At 39.6% G+C, this 21,736-nt stretch overlaps 1 protein-coding gene across 1 annotated transcript in view; it reads left to right on the top strand.

Moving 5' to 3' along the window:
• Window positions 1-21,736, top strand: part of rbfox1 (RNA binding fox-1 homolog 1) — a 455,321-nt gene that overhangs the window by 112,430 nt on the left and 321,155 nt on the right. Inside the window, exon 2 of the mRNA XM_085785152.1 lies at window positions 6,112-6,157. The gene's annotated coding sequence lies outside the window, so the exon portion shown is untranslated. The remainder of the gene's footprint in view (window positions 1-6,111; window positions 6,158-21,736) is intronic.

Below are 21,736 nucleotides of genomic sequence, written 5' to 3'. Positions count from 1 at the left end.
ATGGAAAAGGAAAGAAGCAAAGTGAAGGCGGTAAGACACAGATGAGATTCAATGAGAGATGCTGGCATCGCTCCACGTCTGCAAATGGCCTCTTCCAACAGAGGTGAAGGGTCAATTTACTTTCCATTCAGCTTCTTAAGGAACTAGAGTTTCCTTTTAATTTAAGACCTGAAAATCCGTTCAGCCGAAGGAAAAAAATGACCTTATCAATCTAGACAGGAATTACCCAGAGTTAACTGTTGAGAGCCAGTCACAGGCAGGTTTATAATGTGCAGGCTCTGTGCACGGCACATTACAACAAGACAGAAATAGAAAAATCAATCAAAAAAGTCAAAAATAGAATAAAAGATTAATTAAACCAATGAGTCAATCTGGTGCCCAGGCTGAGTAGGAACCACAGGGAAGAGGAGGATTGTGTCCAACACACTGAGCATTGCTTCCATTACAGCAAACAAACTACTGTCATTACATGCATCATTATTACTAAAGAAGGAGCTGAACATGACACACAGAGCCGGGGTTTGACTTTGACCTGGTTGAGTCTTCAGTCACCAACAGAAAACAGTCACGTCTGGAGAGAGAAACTGAAAACAGGAAACACTAGGATGTTTTAACAGTCGACCAGCCGGATGATGATGTGGTCAGATGTATATTTCAGAGCATGCAGAACCTCAGTCACAATCACAACATCAGTAGGTTCATCTTGCTTCTGATGCAGGTGAATCATGACCTCCTCTCACATCTGCAGCTTCCTTAAGACATTGTAAAGGCAACAGGTTAAAATTTGCAGTTTTATGTTTTATTTCTGGTAGCCTGTCAACAGGGTGCTTGTGTTGAGTTTGAGTAACATTACTCATAAATTCCAGTGAACAGAGGCTGCTGCATTCAAATCTGAAATATCAGCCTGGATCATGAAATGCTATAACTTTATTTTTTATTTTTTACATCAAATCTAACGTTAGTGTCTGATCTTGTGTATCAATTGGACTTCTAACATCAGCTAATTATAGCTAGCTAGCCAGAAAGCTAAGCTATTGCTAGCAGGATAGCTAGCAAGCTCAATCCATCTTACACTTCTTTAGATGCAAGCAAAACTATTGAGCCTAAATTGAATGTGGCGTGTAACATTACATACTTGCCACGTGAATCCCCACCCTCTAGCGCCATTTTAGCTCCCAGCTGCTTCTGCTAGTTCTGCGCATGAGGATGACGTCATCAATTATGTGACGCTTGACGCTTGTGCGCGTTGCCTCTAAAAACGTTAGGATCACGTTTTTTCATATAATAAAGAATTGATCACGCCAGAGCCACACCGGATGTGGAAGAGCCGAGAGGCGGAGCCATTTCCAAAATGTAACAAATAATATTAGATGCCTACATGTTGACATCATAGCTTTTTGTCTCCTCTCACTTCATGTGTTCACATGCAATTAATAAGTTATTGCATGGGATATAAAGAAGCAATATAGGAGACCTATATGCCCTGCATTTATGCACATATGCACCTGAATTTGGCCTGTATGCTGCATGTTGCATATATGCATATACTATGCGGCTATATTATCATATAGGCATATATGCAGCATAGCCTATATGCACAGATAAACTACATATAGGTTTCCTATATGCGCATATATCCTCAGGTTATTTCCGTGTGGGACACTTTGCTGACTGTGATAGTTTGAGCAATTCAACTCTGTTCATTTCCCTAGAAGGAAGACAGAGAGGAACACTGATGCACTCGGTAATCGACTCAGCAGGGCTTTCCCACAACTAGCGGTCTAAGGTCTCGCGATGATTTACCTTGGGCCGAATTTGAAAGATCACTGCGGTTTATTTGGTTGAAGATGTTTCTGAAAACAGATGAACAGAAACTCTACGTCTTTGCTTCACCTGCCATGAGGAAGCAGAGTGTGTTTGTGCCGATGTCTGAATTTATGTTGGGTGTTGCTGTGTTCAGGCTCATGAGTCAGTGTGACATGGATCAATTTCATAGTGAAAAACCTTTAATATGTTGAACTTCCATGTCACGTTGGGCTCTGGCTGCTGTTTTTTATGGCCTTGTGTTTGATTCTTTATTGCCACAGTTCACCACTGGTCCAACTCAAACATCCATTTATGTGATAATCAGATTTTGTTAAGGATGCATGACTGTTTATGGTTGTGATTTTGATAAACCTGCTATTTTTTTTAGCATGAAAATTGTGTTTGCTTGCAGGGAAAAAACAAAACATAGATTATTTTAGTCAAAGCTGAATTCTTGGTGACACATTTAAACAAATTTGAACATTCCAGTGCAGCAGACCTGCCCTCTGTGTGTGTGTGTGTGTGTGTGTGTGTGTGTGTGTGTGTGTGTGTCTGACTGGTAGACCTGCATTACCCCCCGATGTCAGTGTCAGTGTTGAACATGACCGTGGCCGCTGCGGTCTCTCTCCGTCTCTGCTGTGATTGGCTGCGTGCGTGTTTATGTGAGTGAGACTCAGGGACGGCAGATTTCAGGGAGGGTCTTTTGGCAGATGGGGCGAGGCCTCACACACATTGTAACTCAACGCATTCAGCCAGGCAGGCACACACACACATACACACCACTCCTAATCAAACACGGAGCAGACATGCTGTTCTTGCCAAGCTTCACTGTGTGTGTGTATGTGTGTGTCTGTGTGTGTGCAACAGCAGATGGTGAGGATCTGCTTACCTGTGTGTTAGTAACAAAACGAGTTGATTAGGAGGATGAGTAAAACACAACATGATGAAATAGGAGTTCTGCAAACACTAATGCCTTTTTCTCATTAAGACACCAACATTAAACTGTAGGAGGTGTGTGTGTGTGTGTGTGTGTGTGTGTGTGTGTGTGTGTGTGTGTGTGTGTGTGTGTCATTCCTATACCCTGTTTACACACACATACACACACACTTTGTTAATAGTGCCATCTCCTGGAGAAAAGACAAACAGTTCACGTGATGATATTATTACCTACAAGCTGGTTCAGCTCGTTCCTCATGAGGACTCCTACAGTAACTGGATTTAAAGAGAATAAATCTCTAACTATGGATTTTTTTGCTCCAGTCAGCCTGAGAAGGATTTCCATCAGTGTAACACAGTTTTTCTACATTAACGTGGCTGTGCTGTGGTGAAACTACAATTGCACACTTTAGATGCTGCTGCAGCAAATCGTGTGAGTGATTCCTTTGCTAAAGGAGGAAAGATAGGTAGTGTAAAAAAAAAAAAGTATGAAAAAGGAGGTTTAAACCTGAAAACAAGGAGAGTAAAAAGTGCAAAAAAAAAAAGAGCCTTAAAGTCATCAGAACATCCTAACATCATGTCTCAATCGGTGGGAGGCAGGGACAGAGAATTAGACTGGACCATCAGAACCTTTGAGAAAGTTCTACAAACATTATGTCGCAATAAGAGGATACATTCATTGTGATGATTTGGAGAACAACAGATGAAATGTAACTTTATTATCACAATGAAGAGAGACAGGAAGAAAAGGAGTGAGACATGCAGTAAAGTTTGTTGAGCCGGTGATCTCCCAACCACTCAACAACAGAGCACCCCCATATTTACAGTGTGTATATATATATATAAAGGGGAGACTGGGGATGGTTTTAACAGCAACACTTTCACCAACAAGGAATAACATTAGAGTTATGTGATCAATATCGTGTGTACTCACTTACTCCCATGTGGATTTGCATGGCAGTGTGAAGAAGTGTGAAGGTTTTTTAGCCCCAAAACATTTTTTTTAGGTTTAGAAACTAATCTTTTGGACCAAGTCTATATTTTGATTAGTACTGATACCGTTGAAGTTTGAATTAGGTAACTTGTATGAGATGAAAGAGCAGGTTCTTAGGTAAAATGTGAGTCATTTCATTGATGTTCATTTCAAACCACCATGCTGGTACAGCTGGTCAAACAATGGCTGACAGGGGTGGGGATGATTGTCACCTTTTATCTTTGTTGTTTTGTTCTGTTCCAACCACCTTCCTGGAATTATACAGATTATGATCTGCTTCTGACCTGTTGAAGGTTTACATTCATACATGTACACCATTCACTGGTATTGTCAGAATAAGTTCTTTAAAACAGCTTTCTAATGTTAGGATCCACACCACTGTCACTGTTCTTCATGTAGCCATCACTGATGAGTTCTTTTTGTTCATACTGAATCAGGAAGATGCTTTAGTGTTGGAACATGCACACTAAACTTACATAGATGCATATTTTGTGGTGTGGACTTTAGTTTTTAATCTCCGTGGCATTTGACATCAAATAATGAATTATTTGATATAGTTTAAGAAGTTTACAGCACTTCTATTTGTAGAGGACAAATGAGGGAACTCTGTCATAATTTGAAAGCCCTACCATGAACACAAGTTATAGGAGCCGAGACAAAAAGTGTTACAGGTGCACTGCCCTACAAAGCAAAAAGGCAGTAACTACGCAGAGTTCCGAACTGAGAAAAATGACTTTAAAGTTATCCTGTTGTCCAGCCTAAGTAGTTGTAAGTAGATTATTGGACATGAGGCAGTTTTGTTACTTTGTATTAGCTTATTCTTTGTACATATTAATTCTCATATTTGATTTGATGTTTTACCCCTATTTTGCAGTTACTGTATTCTTGCTCTGTATTACTTGCCAAAAATGTGGCACCATACCAAGGAAAAGGGCAGTAACTGCAAATTCTTCAAAAACTATTCTGTCACAACTTGTGCTCTATGTGTGTTAGATACACTGTATTTGGACTAATTGGAACCATTTGTTTCCCTGAACATGGATATACCAAACCCAAAGTAATCTGACCATTTTAGGCCAATATTTTCCACCCGGAAATTCTGGTGCTGAAATTGCTGTTTAAAGTGTCTCACATTCCTAAACTGTATCAAAGCCCAAATTAGGACAATTTATTTTGAATAGTACCAGTATGGGAAACATGGAAACAGTAACTTCACTCTGCGGCAACACGGTTGTTTTTACGTTAAGTAAAACAAAGCAAAAGTACAGTAACTGACAGAGTAACGGTAGTTACTGCCTTTTTGCTTTGTTTCACTAGGGCTTTTTGCAGTTACTGTAAAAACGACTACCATTTTTCTCCAAAACGACACACATTTGAGATAAGATATTTTGTCACATAACAAAGGATGCCTTGAATGTCATGAAAATGATAATAACTCATTTTCGACCAAAAATGCAGTTACTGCCTTTTTGCTTTGTAGGGCAGTGCAGCTCAATGAAGAAGAATCTGATGGAGGTCACAGTCTCCATGATAGTGGAACTACTGAACCAGACTGAGACCATTTAAAGGCTCAGGAAACTTTTGCGGGTGTTTGGAGTGGTTACATGCTGTCATTCTGACATCCCACCACTCCAACATACCACCATTCCGACATACCGCTATTCCGACATTTCAATATAAGGAAATGTGCATTACTCAACAGGTGACTCTCTTCTTTAAGACATGCTGATAGAAGAATACCCACATGGTTGTGTGTAATTACGCAGCAGAGCGCAGACAGGGACTAGTCTGCCTGTCTAGCCTCTACCTGGTCTTTTTACTAAACTTAACCAACTCCTTTCTTCATTGCCTAAACCCAACCAGTGCAAAATCTTTTTGGGGAAAAATATACGCTATTAAAGGAATTGTCGGAAAGGCAGGATGTTTAAGAAAAGAAAAAAATACTGTCATTCTGACCATAGGAGGCAAAAATTGTTGGAACTGGTGGGATGTCGGAATGGCGGTTGCCCCCCGTTTGGAGTTAATCAGCTGAGCAGAATGTGACATCAACAGGTTACTATGGTGAACATTTTCACTGTATTATCGTTTGTTTTTTGCAATACTGATTTTTGGGTTTTCTTACAATTAAAAGAAATAAAGACATGGAATATGCAGTCTGTGTGTAATGAATCTATACAATAAATGAGTTTCACTATTTGAATTGAACTACTGAAATAAGTGAACTTTTCCATGATAATTGGGATGTACCATATGAGATTTTATAAAGCTGTTGCTTTCGTCTGAACGTGCCATTTCACACTTGTGAACTTGTTACACCTGTGTAATGCTGAATGTGTGCAGCTAAAAGTCTCTTTCTATGTTTGTGTGTCCCACAGCACTTCAGGACAGAGCTGCAGCTGCAGAAACAAAGACAGCAACTTGGTGAGTAATAGCAATATAATTTAATTTTTCTCTCAAACAACAGCAGGTTGATCATCAGGCTGTATGTGCGCTGACTGTCTTGATCTGTTGATGATTGTAGCAGGAAGTCTTTTATTGCCAATCTGGACATGTGAGTGTGTTGTTTTATGGCAGACTTGTGCACCTGCCCTGTATCTGTCTGAGCGACATGCTGCATCAAGGTGTGTATTTTACCTGTTTCATATGGCTTCTACATTTAAAGTATCTGATTTTTTAAATAAGCTTTGGTTGGATCAGTTGCCCTTAGCAATAGTTTAGGAGTAGTAGTTGTACTTGGGGTGCAACTGGGGCACAGAACCACCATGGATGCAGAGGAATGTTATGTTACTGTCATATTGATCATATTCAGCCATTTTCCTCTGGAGGTGGAAAGCCTTGAACACTGAAATGTCTCTGAATTCATCTTTGGGCAGAATTTGGCAAGATGATCAAAATACGTGACAGACTGATAAACGGGCAGATGAATTTGCCACATGTTAATAGGAAGACAGTGTGAGTGAAAAGTGTTTGGAATAAGCATGATTACTAATGTTACCACCACTAAAGCTGTCCGATGACGAATGAACCAACTGGCTGGAGCGAATGTTGAAGATGAACTTCTCTTCTATGTGTTTATCATCAACACGCATCAAGAGGATGAAGTATGTTGAGTGGGTAAAAACCAGTGTTGGGGACCTTTAAACTCCATGTAGTTGAACTACATAACTTAACTACTATTTGCTGTAACTTGCTCGTAGTTAAACTAGATTCATATTTTGTGCTGCATCAAGTTTCAACTACTTTTTGGGTCATTTTTTGTAGTTTAACTACTCAATTTTGGCCAATAACATGAAATATTGTTTTTTTGTTTTTGTTTTTAAAAAGACCGATCTAATTTACATTTTATTTTACCATTATTGTGTTCCAGAACTCTCTTTGAAAAAAGGCATTAATCATGTCATGACCTGCCAAGCCAACGCTGGTTTTGATTGGCTGGCCCTGGCGTTCCTGTCATGGTTTTAAACATTGTTGTTCAATTAGAAACACCAAACTAGAATATGTTGACCTCTTTGTAGTTTTTTATAGAAAGTTTGTTTTTGTAGAAATGTAGTTTGTTCAAACTGCTACAGTACATGGAGTTTTACAAGCTACGCTGGCAAAGCAGCTTCCCCAACCTTTACATCCAGGTTTTCACTTATTATGTCCAAGAGCTGCAGTGATATTTTGGAATGAACTTATTTCTTCCCTATTGTAGCATTATCAAACTTATTTAGAGATGAACTGGTTGGTTGCTGATCTTGGCTGTGCTCTGACCCTGTGTTTGATGCTTCATCAAATATGCTGTTTTATGGTGACATACAGTATGGCTTCACTATGTCTATGGTATTTGATTTATTTAGGAATTTATGAATGATTTTTTTAATATGAGACTTTTGTCAAATTTGTATTAATTGTTTATTACTGTTAATGCTAACGTGGTCGGTCCTGATTATTGATGAACTGCTTATACAGACTTTAAAACAACAGAAATGTGTTATGAATTCTATTTTTGTGTGGTCCTTACCACAAAGAGAGGGAGAGAAAATACATCTACAGCTGTATGAACATCTGTATGAAGCATGTCCACATCTGCTGGACGAGTGTACTGTAGCTACGTTTTCTCAAATTTGATGGGTGGCAGCTGGAGTTTGTGCTGAGCTGGAGATCATCACTCTGCGGAACATCCACAGTCACGTGTTGACAGAATCAGGAAAATCTCCCAATTACATTTCAGTGATATGATGTGAATAATTGACTTGATTCAAATCTCCATTGTATGCAAGAAGCATGTGAGGAGACGGAGGATGTCAGAGTGTGTGTTATTAACGTGTCAGACGTCGTTTAATCAGCTCCGTCGTGTCGCCGGCTCCTCGGCGTATCTCCAGGTTGTTGCTGCTGCATGTCATCATCAGGCTAAAACTGATGACAGATCAAAATTGAATCTTTGTCTGTGTGTCAGAGCCGCTGCAATGACAGAAACTAATTTGCTGTGTGACTGTGTGAAGCCTCCAGCCGCCCTACTGTGTGTGGTTTCCCCATCAGCTCCACAACAGTGGAGCAGGTGTGTACTGACAGAAGATAAACACTAGATGGAGCCAGGACGATGTCTATGACGTCCCAGTAGAGTGTTGACATGAGGACACAGTGAGGATTATATGAACACTCTCTGCATACACGTGTATGTTTCTTTTTTTGTCCTTCTTTTTTACGTAAAAAAATGTTATTGTGTAGAGACAAACAACACAAGACACGTGTGTTAACAAAGAAAAAGAAAGAAGTCAATAAAATAACAATAATGATAAATAATAGTAATCAAATAATAGGAATGCTACTACTACCAATAATGATAATAATAATAATAATGGAAGGGTAATATTGATAAACATAGCAAGTAATAGAGGTAATAGAGTGTGATGAGAGGTTTCATGTGTGAGGGAAGATAAAACAAAAAGTAGATAATAGTAATATTAAAGAGATAGTTCACCCAAAATTCAAATTTCACTCATTATCTACTCACTCTCATGTCGACTAAGAGCTGTGAGAAATTTCAGAGTCCTCCGTGCCTTCTCTGAGTTACGGGGGGGTCCGCGCAGCAGTATTTGTCCATAATGGTTGTGAATGGATACCAACTTTCTTTGTCCAAAAAGACACACCAAAAAACATCCAAATACCTCCATACTGCTCGTCTGCAATGTTCCTCTTGTATTGAAGCCCCGACATGAGAAATTGTTCCGAAAAAAAAAAAAGTCTATATTTTAAGCTTGTTTGTAGTGGAAGCTCCCAGTGTCTCGGTTCACTGCTCTTCCTGTGTCAGTGCAAATCTCGCGTGATTTGCACTGACCGGCGGAACAATTTCTCATGTCGGGGCTTCAATACAAGAGGGACATTACAGACGAGCACTATGGAGGTATTTGGATTTTTTTTGGTGTGTCTTTTTGGACGAAGAAAGTTGGTATCCATTCACAACCACAAATACTGCTGCGCGGACCCCCCCCCCCCCCGTAACTCAGAGAAGGCACAGAGGACTCTGAAAATTCTCACAGCTCTTAGTCGACATGAGAGTGAGTAGATAATGAGTGAAATTTGAATTTTGGGTGAACTATCCCTTTAAAAACAATAATAGTAATAATAATAGTTAAACAAACAAACAAGAAGAAAAAAAAAGAGAGAGAAAGAAGGAAACGAGAGAGGGAGAAGGAGAAAAACTCAAACATGTGTATGTTTCTAGCGTGAACTTTGTAAGACAGAGTGAGCTGAGGTCAGAGGCAGAATGAAGGAGCTCAGCTGTATTACTGGTGTCAGCTGATGGGCGGTGCTTGGTTCCTGGGCCTGAGGTCTTTCTGGGTGGAGTCTGCATGTTCTCCCCATGTCTGTTTCTTCTCACAGTCCAAAACATGCACACAAGGCTTGATTGCTGTGTCTGAATTGTCCGTAGTGTGTGAAATTGAGTGTGTGTGCATTGTTTGTCTCTGTATGTGGCCCTGTGATAGATAGATAGATAGATAGATAGATAGATAGATAGATAGATAGATAGATAGATAGATAGATAGATAGATAGATAGATAGATTGATTGATTGATTGATTGATTGATTGATTGATTGATTGATTGATTGATTGATTGATTGATTGATGCAGCCCTGCTTGGATAAGCGGTATAGACATGAATGGATGATAGAAACTCATGTCTCGCAGCTTTTTACTTTCTGATCAGCGTGACCTTAAAAAAAAAAAAAACTTTATTTATTTATTCATTTTCAGATGTACAAAATGGAAAAATATAACATAATAACATCAGGATGATTAACACTCCTAACCACTACCTCTTTCTTACCTCCCCTCTCCTCTAATGTAAGCTAGGGGAAAAAAGGAAAATCTTTACTCTATAACAAGACTTTTTGTGGCCATCTGTAAATGTTATCCCATTATTCAAGTAGGACATTGAGGTGTCATGAGGGTCTTCGGCAAGTAAAAGTAAGTCAATGATCACTAAGCAAAATTTAACAGACTTTGTTCATCTATTTATTCTTCTATCTTTTTCATTATGTGTACAGCCATTGATTGTATCAAAATAAATCAATAAGGGAAGGTAATGCATTACGAGCAGCGCCAATGTCTCCTAAGTGGGCGGGGCCATGTGAAAAACATGACAATAATACAATACAATATTTGATGCGATTTGAATTTTGACGGATTTCGCTGCTCATTTTATCTGCTCAACCCAGAACAAGATGGTATCAGTGGGCTGCTCTCTGCTCCCATAGGCCCACGTCCCAGTTTGTTGCTGAGACTGAGAAAGGTCATAAATTAAGTCTGTTTGAAAAAGTTTGAAAAATGTCATATTGGCGGAGATGGAGTGAAAGTGTCAGTAGGAAAATAAAAAACATTCAGTCAGGTACAAAAGAGACTTGTCATGGTATGATGGAAACAGAGATGTTGAGTGTAAAAGGAGAGTGGATGTTGAATAAAAGCTAAAAACACAAGACAAACAATGTACAGTATAGTCTGATGATGTTTGGTGCCACTATGCTGTGCCGAAAGCAAAATCTGCGGACTTGTTGTGCAGTCTTTAATAAATGAACTGAAATGAATGAAAAATTAAAAAGAGTTTACAATATGGGTAAAAATTACAATTCATTGTGGAGATTGATTAAAAAGACAATAATTAATTGCTTTTGATCAGTTCAGAGTTAAAATTGCCAGTTGAAACGATCTTGATCGTCCTTGTTTTTGAGATTGATTGTTCTTGCCTTCTGGGTGGAAGAGGTTGACAATGTGTTACAAGAAGATGATGATTTTGATTTTAAAATGATTTACTTACCTTCTACAGTATAATATGAGAACTTTGAGCACTTTGAGTTTCATTTCAAAGACTTGATTTGTTTTCCTTTTCCCTCCTTTAAGTTCAAAAGAGTTTGGCTGATCTGTGATTGATTGTTTGTCTTATTCCGTGTTCAGAGAGAAGTGTGTTGCTAACAGAGACAGTAGATCAGACCAATGTGTTCGCATGTGTTGTCTTTTCTTTCCTATTTTTCCTCATTGTTGAGGCATAAAACTTACCTGGTGAACTTGTTGTCATGGTACCAGCCCTTGTTGTTTACATCTACTTCCGGGTAGAAAACCAGCATCAGAGTGAGAGACGAGAGTTTCGCTATATATACAGGTATCTCATTTTCACGTCACTATATCACCATTTAGACTAATCTGATTTTTGTAAAGTCTATAAAACCAATGATTGGACAAACATTACTATTTCTGTGTGCATGTTTTTTGTAACTTGTCATGGTTATTGTAAATTGGCAGGGCTAACCGTTACCTGTTTAACTTTAATAACTCAGTGACTCAATAAACGGTCCATGAAAAAATATTTTTTCCAGCGGATATCTGAGTTACAACATTAGATTAGATTAGATTAGATTAGATAGAACTTTATTCATCCCGAAGGAAATTATTCGGCCAGGCCACTCCAGAGAAAAATGACTGAGCTAACTGGAGTAGTTTCATGTTGTGTTGTGTAGCTTAGCTACTGCCGTTAGCTTACCTACCTACCGCCGTGAGCTGTCCCTGTCAGCTGAGCCACTGATGTGATTCCTTCAAACTGAATAAATACCAAACATAGTAACATAGCAACACAAAACACACACACAGAAATAGTAATGTTTCTTCAATCATTTCAGATCTAAACTCTCGTTCGTTACTACTGTTCTCATTCGAATTACGTGCTGGTTTCGGTCTATAAGACAGATGTTCAATATTGACATTGTGCACATCAAGAAAAACCCCAAAAGAAAACAAGCTAATAAGTGTGTAACATTTTATTTTATTTTTTTGCTTATTTATTATTAACTATTGTCATCTATTCTATTATGTATTTAATGATAATACAGTCAAACAATATAGCAATAACTGTAGTATGAGCCTGTAAGATCTGAGGAACGTGATGCAGCAATACAAAGGATGGGACATAAAGTGCAGCTCTTCAGTAATGTGGGCTGTGATGAACACTGCAGCCTGTGGGGGGTTCCAACATGGCTGCAGACCAAATTGTTTCACGCACCACTGTAACAGAGCACAAGTTGGAACGTAGAGAGGGAAGTGATCGTCTTACATAAAAAGAAAACGAGGGATGAGCAGAGGAGAAAACACTCTCAGTTAATCTGGCTCAGTGCGAAGAGAACAAAAAAAAAAAAAACTTCAGATGAGGAACCTTTTGTTCAAATGACCCATATTACAGAGGGGCCTCAGGGGGCCCGCAGGAGAAAAGGTCTCTCTCATGCGCTGCTTGATTATGAATGCTGCCCGGGGATATTGCTGAACTTCAGATAATTGCGGCTGAGCGCAGCCGTCGGCTTCGGGAGCCTAAACAAACTCACCTCGCTGCTGCGGCCCCCCGCTGCTCTGAAGAGGCCCCTAATACAAAATACACAGGACAGGGTTTTAACACTACTCAGCTTTCTGAAGAAAGGAGCTACACACACACACACATGCACAGTTGAACTTCTGTGAATGACCGGATGAAACAGTGAAGATGATGATGGTCATTACAGACGATAAAGATCAATTGAACGGCTGAAGCCTGCTGAGGAGATATGGGTGATCATGTGACATGTGCGCAGTGGTTATTGATGGATGTGTGAATGAATGGAGCGATGGAGGGAGGAGAGGATGGAGAGTCTGCTGCTCAGACACTGTGGGTCATCATATAACAGTGAAAAGTAGTTTGTGACATAAGAGGCACAGTATTGTTGAAATTCTACATATTTTTAGAATGTAGTCGTGTAATTAAAAATCCTTTATTTAATAAGGATGGACCAACGCGTTTCGACACTTACATTGTCTTCTTCAGGGTAAGAGATAATGAAGCACAGGTGTCTCTTTTTAAAGAGTCCCAGTGATCATGTGATCATAGGACACCACCCAACTTGACAAACAAACCAAAAAAAAGAAAGAGAAAAGGACAATAGTGAGGACAACAGAAAACCTTTTCCTAACAGAAACCTTTGGTGCGCGCCAGAAAATAAATAGTTTTAAAAATAAAAAATCATGAATTTTGGAGGGTTTTTTAAAGCCCCAGTATAACTTACTTGGGTTTTTATTAGCAAAAATCAAATATTGCTTTCATAAATACGTATTTCACTGAAGTCGAATTACACCCGCATACAAATGAAATCTTTCTCGTACCTTAGAATGAGTTGTTACAAGTCGTTACAAATACATAGGGGGGACACACCGAACCGAGGCGACCATGTTGCATCGCCATTTTTTACGTTGAGTGGCAGCGTAACCGTAGGTAACCATAGAAACTCAGCGGAGCTGTCGGCTCGGCCTGTTAAAACTGTCACCACTGTGTAGTGTGAGGAAGGACGGAGACACTGATGTTGCATTCAGGTGCAGTCAGGCAGACGGCCGTCGGCAAACCAACCGGATGTCATTTTACTCCACCAGAGAAAGACGGTAAAACGTGGGTCAGGTAAACAATACGACATCACCATGACAACATATTGTCACGCCTGTATCGTTTTGCCTCGTGCTGGTGGACCACTTGTTTACATAGACGCTTGTTTATCCTGTTACATGCAGCGTCTGTTGTCTGTCTGACGTCTGCCCCATTTCACGTGAATGCAACATCAAGAATACGTTCTGATATGCAACCGCACCGCTAGATGGGGGGAATTCCTACATTATACATTAAAGGAATAATTCAAATTTTCTAAATAAAAAATAAATAAATATATATATATAGATAGATGTGAATACATATTTTTCTCAAGAGTTCTTCTTATTTATAGGTTATTATGTTGTTATTTTACTGGTCCGGCCCACTTGAGATCAAATTGCACTGTATGTGTCCCCTGAACTAGAATGAGTTTGACACCCCTTGGTGTAGAAACTTTATATATTTGATCTATTTTATAACATTTCTCAGAATGATAAGACCTGTCCAGACAGAACATGGCCCCCAGAGGAAGAATCCAAGTGACTTTAAATGCGTTTTCTATTTTTTTATTTTGACACATTTTAGGTGAAAGGTCTAAGTCACAATTCCTCTATTTATTTGTCAAAGGTTGAAAAGTAACAACAACCAGATCACACTGACACAGTGGGAGACTCAAACATCAAGGGAACTGGTGTGTGTGGTGTAATGGAATCTCCCCCCATGGGAATATATTGTATATCTGAGGGTTTGCTGAGTGCTGCTCATACGTGACATCATCCTGTGTGTGGTTTTGTAGCTGCACCTTGTTTTCCATGCTCCGTCCGGCTGCAGCCATCTTCGTGACGCACGGCTCATTCAAAAAAACTTAACAACTGACACAGCACTTCATCAGATCCACAGCTACATAAGGACACTACGGTGTTGAACGGAGGATGAACTCAGACATAGATCCTTCCAATTATTATTATATAATATGGTGTTATATAATATTATATAGGTCATGTAAGAATTAAGTCTGTTTGTTAAGTGGTGGAAAAACTGCTCACTCTATGCAAACACAGCAACATTTAAACACTAATAATAAAAAATAAATGATAATAGGCTAATATTGTAAGTGATTTGTCATAATTCCAGTGTGTTACAGTTCTGACTCTGCACATCACTGACTCATAGAAACACCAGCAGGGGGCAGGAGGTTTCCAGTTTACTGTATGTGTGTGTGTGTGTGTGTGTGTGTGTGTCTGTGTGTGTGTGTGTGTGTGTGTGCGCTCGCTGCCCACAACGGGACTTCATCAGTTAATTAGTTTTTCTCCCTTATTTTTACTCTTAGTCTGCCCAATGGGGATTTCTCCTCCCTCCTCCCTCTCTCTCTCGCTCTGCCCCTCGCTTGCTCTCTCTCTTCATCACTGTATCATCTATATCAGCAAATTATACTGCAGGGAAATCTTTTTTTTCTCTCTTTTAAATAGCCCTCTCCCTCTCTCACCCTCTCTTTCTTCTCTCACTCTTTCCTTATCCATTTCTCCCTCCATAAGCCTATTCCCCTTGAAGTGTGCTGGTTATGGATGCTCAAGTTGTCGGCCTGAGACCAGGAGATTATTAGGAGGATACATGATTAAAGAAAGTCTCATTTCCTCCATGGCTGCAGACAAAACTTTGCCAGCAGACAGATTCAGACCCTTTTTAGTTTCCTTAACACGTCCGTTGGCACAACCACACCACGGGGCCGGCTGTCTTACAATGTGCCATTAAAAGCACTGGCTGTTCTCTCTTCAACAGCCAAATGGATGATTCCTTACGTGAGGAATTCAAAGTGAAAAAGAGAAAAATGAAAAAGGAAAAATTTCTGTCTGCTTGCGCCGAGTATCATATCCAGACTGTATAGGTGAAATGTGTGAACTGTATACCCAGGCAGCAGCCATGCTAGCAGCTCTATGATGCTAACATCATCACGCTAACTTGCTCTAATGATTGCACGTGGAGATGTGTATCGGTTATAATGTTAACCGTGTTTACCATCGTACGGTGGCCTGGAGGTGCAAACCAACATTACAAAATCTGAAACGCTTTTACAAAGCTTGAGACAGATTTACATTTTAGGAAACATTTTTACATATCATAAAACAAAATGACATTACCATAACACATTTACAAGTCCCGAAACAAATTTACATTTCAGCAAATAAATGAACAAGAAACGAAACACTTTTACGAACACCAAGACAAATTTACAAGTGTTGAAACACTTTTACAAGTCCCAAAACAAATTTACAAGTAACATCAACCGGAAAGGGAATGTACCAACTACCGGAAGTGATAACGGGAGCATGCAATACAAGTTGTTGTTGTTCATGGTGACCCAAGATGGACAGTGATCGATAATAATAATGACCGCGGCAAATTCACTTAGGCTAGTCTACTGCCGGTGACAGCACCAATCTATCTATCTATCTATCTATCTATCTGTCTGTCTGTCTGTCTGTCTGTCTGTCTGTCTGTCTGTCTGTCTGTCTGTCTGTCTGTCTCTCCGTCCGTCCGTCCGTCCGTCCGTCCGTCCGTCCGTCCATCCATCCATCCATCCATGTGACATAAATAAAGCTTGTGTGAGCAGTGAGCAGATATATTATGTAAACATATTGTCAACTACCGAACTGAACAGGGTTATATTTTAGACATTAGACATTATATATTTTTTTGGCCGGGTTCAGGCTGAGAATTATATAATAGCAGTGAGTCGGGCTGAGTCAGGTCCGAGCTTCAACACCCGCAGGTTGGACTGGGTCAGGTTTTAATTTTTAGGCCCGTTGAGAACTCTAGTATGAATGAAGCAGCTTGGAAACTGCTCAGGTGGGCTTTGAGAGGTTTTGAGGCAGAAAACAGACCCGGCTTTTAATTGAGAACGGCTTTTATTTGCTCAAACCTGTAGCCAGACCCGGCCAGTACAAGGGACCAGCATGTATTTGAGACCTGGCTTTTATTTGAGAATTTACGGTACATAAAGATTTTTTTTTTAAATAAAAAAAATCATTAAATAACTGCACTTTATTCATAATTTTCTCAAAGACATAAAGATGCAATATGCAGCATGTGTGATAGCTGGAGACCAGAGCCAGACCACAAGGCTCTGAAACAGGAAACGCTGCTGCTTCACCAAAACGCCGACTAGAGCCAGCAACCCTCTGCACTCTACAACACAGCCAGCGATCAATACATGACTTCAGCGTTTTATATATGACAAAATCAATACTTTTTAATATTTTGCTATTCTAATGTATTCTGCTGGACACAGCCCAGGGCAAGAGAGCAGAAATATGCAGATGATGCAGGCAGCATCTGGGCTACAACACATTCACATGCTACACAAACATCTTCCTTCCATTTCCACGAGTATAAATTTAACCCGATTCATCAAAGTGTGGGGGCGGAAATCAATAGAGGAGAGGTGATGTTTTCAAAGAAGAAATAAAACACATGCTTCCATACAGACAAGGCATGAGAGGGCCACTTAAGTGCTTGCAGAGTAATGGAAAGTGAGGGTGTGAATGGATGTGTAGCATGAGTTCACACTCTGTCACAGAGTTACAATTAATGTCTGTCTTGGCCTTATTAACCATAAGCACAGTGTTTCCCCTCAGTGTGACTGGAGCTAGGCTGTCGTGTGCGCAAAGGGAAAATTCCAAAAACATACTAGAACCACCTCTTGGTGATTCTATCCCTCCTCCACCCAGACCAGATCCAGGTTAGACATCTTGAGCTGTGGCTAAAAAAAAGTGTTTTGTGAGGTCACTATGACTTGACCTTTGACCTTAAACCTGAATCTGTTCATACTGTCCAGGTGAGAGTTTGTCACACATCTAAAGATGTTCAGTTAACCTTCCTCTTGTGTTAGGGTTGCCACTGACAAGTTTTTTAGATTTTTAATGCATAGATGAATGAATGAATGAATGAATGAATGAATGAATGAATGAATGAATGAATGAATGAATGAATATTTTATTTTCGTGTCATGCCACCACTGTGGCCCATCCCATATGGGATTACAAGACACAAAATACAAAAAAACAAAAACTAGACAGTCCTTCCTGTTGGTGTTACCTGCCACACAGGTGTGACATAAATAAACAATTTCAGATTACTTTCAGTACTCAACAATATATCGCTCTTCGTCTCATTGCCCAAGCCTTTTCAAGAAATAAAGAAAATGCAAAAATATTCAAATAAAAAAGAATTTTTAGCTTCTCAGCATCGTCCAACCACACAAATTCATTATTTGGATCTACTTTACTAAACAATTTTTGTCTTATAGAGTCATAGAAAGGACAGTAGAACACAAAATGCATTTCATTCTCCACCTCTCGGATGTCACATAAGTTACAAATTCTATCATCTTCTGCTGTGCCAACATATCTGCCTGTCTCGATATGAAGACCAAGAATACCAGCTCTCATAGAAGTACCACATTTGTTATTGCATCAAGGCTTTTTGACTTTGTCAGGAACCTCTATTTAAACAAAATAAAACCAATTTTTTTTTTCACAAACTTCTAAAAGTCTTTGGTTAAAAATATGACATTTGTGTTGTTAGGCTCGGTTACGACCCTATTATAATGATAAGAACAATAATGAGAGTTAAAACTGAAATTATAAGTGCAAAGCCAACCTTTCCATGGATAACCAAGAGATGAGAAACAAATGGGATGATAAATAATTGTTTTGTTGTGTTGTGTTGTGTGTTTTACAGCTGATTTAAAGCCCCTGTACAGACTTTTCATTTAGTGTTGATTTTGGCGGCCCCTGTGGACGAAAGCGGTGGTGTTTTGCCGGAATGAATGAATGATAGTGTATCTTCACACTGATGGGCTCATTTGCTGTTGTAGGTAACAGAGACACATCAGCAGAAACCAGAGAGTTTTGCGTATCCAGTTAAAAGCTCCGTACAGGGGCTTTAAGACTCTGGTCAAAACCGACCCTAACACAAGAGATGGTAGCAGAAAGCTGACACAAGACGAAGGTTAAATTGAAGCCAAGGGGTATATTGACAAAAAAGGCTCAGGGTCCCACACCAAAAAATTTAAAACCAACTTTTTCATGGATAAGGAAGCCTAACAATGTAACCAAGAGATGAAAACCAATAGGATGAAAAAAAATGTTTTTAGTGTATTTAACAGCTGATTTAAGACTCGGGTCAAAACCGACCCTAACACAAGAGATGGTAGCAGAAAGCTAACACAAGATGAAGGTTAACGTGTTACTGAGATATGGTGTATCCATGAGAATAACATGGACGAATGGAGAAGAACACAGAACCTGATAACAGTATCAGGCTTTATCTTGCACTGTAATTGTAATGTAGGACAACCATAAAGCACTTCATATTTGTGTGGTGGCCTGGGAAAACCCTTCACATGGTGGGATTTTGACATTTTCATGTTTTGATATTTCCATAAACTAGACGTTTTCAGCCATTCATAACTGTTTGAATGACTGAGATAGCCCTCTCAGATCAAAAGTTATGAGCATTTTAATCTATTATGACCAAAAAACTGAAAAGTGAGAAAAATGGCTTTAACTAGAACGTTGCTGTTTTGACCCTATAAAGACGAGTGTTTTACTAAACATTAAACAGCTTCTGAACCGTTTATGATAGAGATTAGCTGTAAACTGTATCTGAATCGTGTGATTTTCTGCTTTCCGAGGGTCCTTGAATGGTGCCTCTGTGACAAGAAGGGACCGTATAGGGTGCGTGTGATCACGTGGTACGGGAACAGACGCTAACCTAGCGTAGCATCGATGCTAATCCGAACGTAGCATCAATGCCAAACAGAACGTAGCATCGGCGCTAAACCGAACTCATCATCGGCACTTGCACAAGTTTTACAAAACATCAACAACCGTTTATGATAAAGATCAGCTGTAAAAAAGCATCTGAATCGCGGGATTCTCTGCTTTCCGAGGGTCCTTGAATGCTACATCTACAACAACAACGGACCTGTCTCCTCTAGCGCTGCTGCTGCAGCTCAGCTGGAAACGAAACGCCTTATACTCGCCACAAAAACATAAAAATAAGTACTTTCCGTTTTGTTTTCTTAAAATATTTATTCACCACGATGTAATAGGGAGTTCAAAGTACCAGAATCACACAAAATATCAAAATCGTGGAAATAGTACTTTTACACCTATTTTGGCTATTTGCCACAATCGAACGTCCGCGACATCCGACGGGTTTTCCCAGGCCGCCACACATTTACACTATGTTTCCTGATGCACTGAAGCTCACCCATGTTCCTCACTTGTAAGTCACCTTAGATTAAAAAAAAAAAGGAAATGTAAAACTAAATGTAGATGAATAAGAAATCTGGTGTAAACTGAACCTTTCTGGCACAACTTCACCAACTTGACACATTTCAGTCTAATAACACAAAACACATCCCATGTAACATTACGACTCAGTTCCACACTTCCTACACACGTCCACTCTGTGATGGAGTGTAACTGGATGGCTGAAGGGTTTTAAGAAGACGACGTCTCCTTGGAGGAAACAGAAAATGTGTCGTTCCCAGAAATATTTCAGATAGGAAATTGGAAATAAAACAGTATTTATATTATTATATATTATATTATATTATTATATTATTTCTGAAGATGAACAGAAATTTGCTCCTGTTCTTCTTAGGCTGCATTTCTTTGTTGTTGAACTCTTTCGTTGTTTGTCATCTCCCTTTTTCAGATACACAGCGACATGCCTGTTCCAAAATACAATATAACATCTAATTTTGTCATGTAAAGTAGACCATCAAATGTCTGTTTGAGTTTTAAAGTAACTTATCTTTTGTCCTTTGAAAATAAATACACATCAGGATTATTGTGGACCATGTCCCAAAATACGACCATGCATAGCATAAACTCACCCCCAAAACACTGTGATTTGTGGAAGGCAACAAAATGCAACATGAAAACACACTATCATGCAAATACATACAGTACCAAGCCACTGCAAACCCAGAGAATGGAGCTCCAAAAAAATCCAAAATGCGTTTAGGATCTTAAACTCTTGCATAACTACTGCATTTTGGATAAAAAATAAAAAATAAAAATCCTCGATATAATTTTCTATATTTAAAATCTATGTCAAGAGGAGTCCTAACTGATGACCACCAATGGTTAAAAGACACAATTTCAAACCAGGAAATAATGAGCTGATGTAATCTTTAGCGGTACTGAGTTAGTCTGATTGTAATGAGTGGGAATCACATGATAATACATCCATGTGAGCCGATACATCATAAAAGCAGGTGATACAGTATGAAGCAGTGTTTGGGTTTTAACCAATCATCACAGCGATCACCCAAATGACTCCTCACTTACAACTGTAAAGTATCAGAAATAGCTTTTGGCTGAGTCTCTGTCACTGCAGCAGAAACCACAGGAAGCCATCTCTTGATTTTTCTGGCGTGTGGGCCCGATCAGTCAGATCAGTGTTCTCGGAGAAGAGCCAGAGCAGCAGAGTGACCACTGAGCTCATCGCTTTTCTGCTGCAAGAAGAAGAGAAGAGGAAGCTGGTAAGCGATGTGGAGAGGGAGGCTGAGAAAGAGCCGCTGTGTTAAGACTGTACATGTCGAAGCCAAGTCATCAGAGGGAGGAGCAGCAGCTGGAATGACCTCCACAGATGAATCTAAGTTTTTTTTTTTTTTTTTCTGTGTGTGACGGTGTGTGTGTGTGTTAGAGGGAGAGAGAGAGAGAGAAGGACTGGCCGACAGACAGATAAAGACTCTTTAAGGCACTGATACAATGCACCCCACCGTTAGCAGAAAATGGACTTCCCATTGTCATTGAAGAGCAGTTGTCAGCTTCTTTTTTTATCTCTCAGGACTGAGTGAAAGGATCCTGCCTGGAAGCTGGGTTTCTCTGAGCGAGCTGCCTCCTAAACCTGCTACACCAACACGCCAGGGTGACCGCGGGGCCTTAATAAGTCCTACATACAAATGTACTAATAAAAGGCCTTAAAACGTATTCAATTGTCCTAAATTCAGATTGTGTGGGACGTTCTTCTTGCCTTCAAATGGACATTGTGAACTCCTATTTACAAT

This window comes from Trachurus japonicus, chromosome 8, assembly GCF_045865225.1.
Source record: "Trachurus japonicus isolate A0001 chromosome 8, Traja_1.0".
NCBI classification, from domain to species: Eukaryota; Metazoa; Chordata; class Actinopteri; order Carangiformes; family Carangidae; genus Trachurus; species Trachurus japonicus.
The sequence above is the reverse complement of the archived record's forward strand: the minus strand, read 5'-3'. Positions and strand labels throughout refer to the sequence as shown.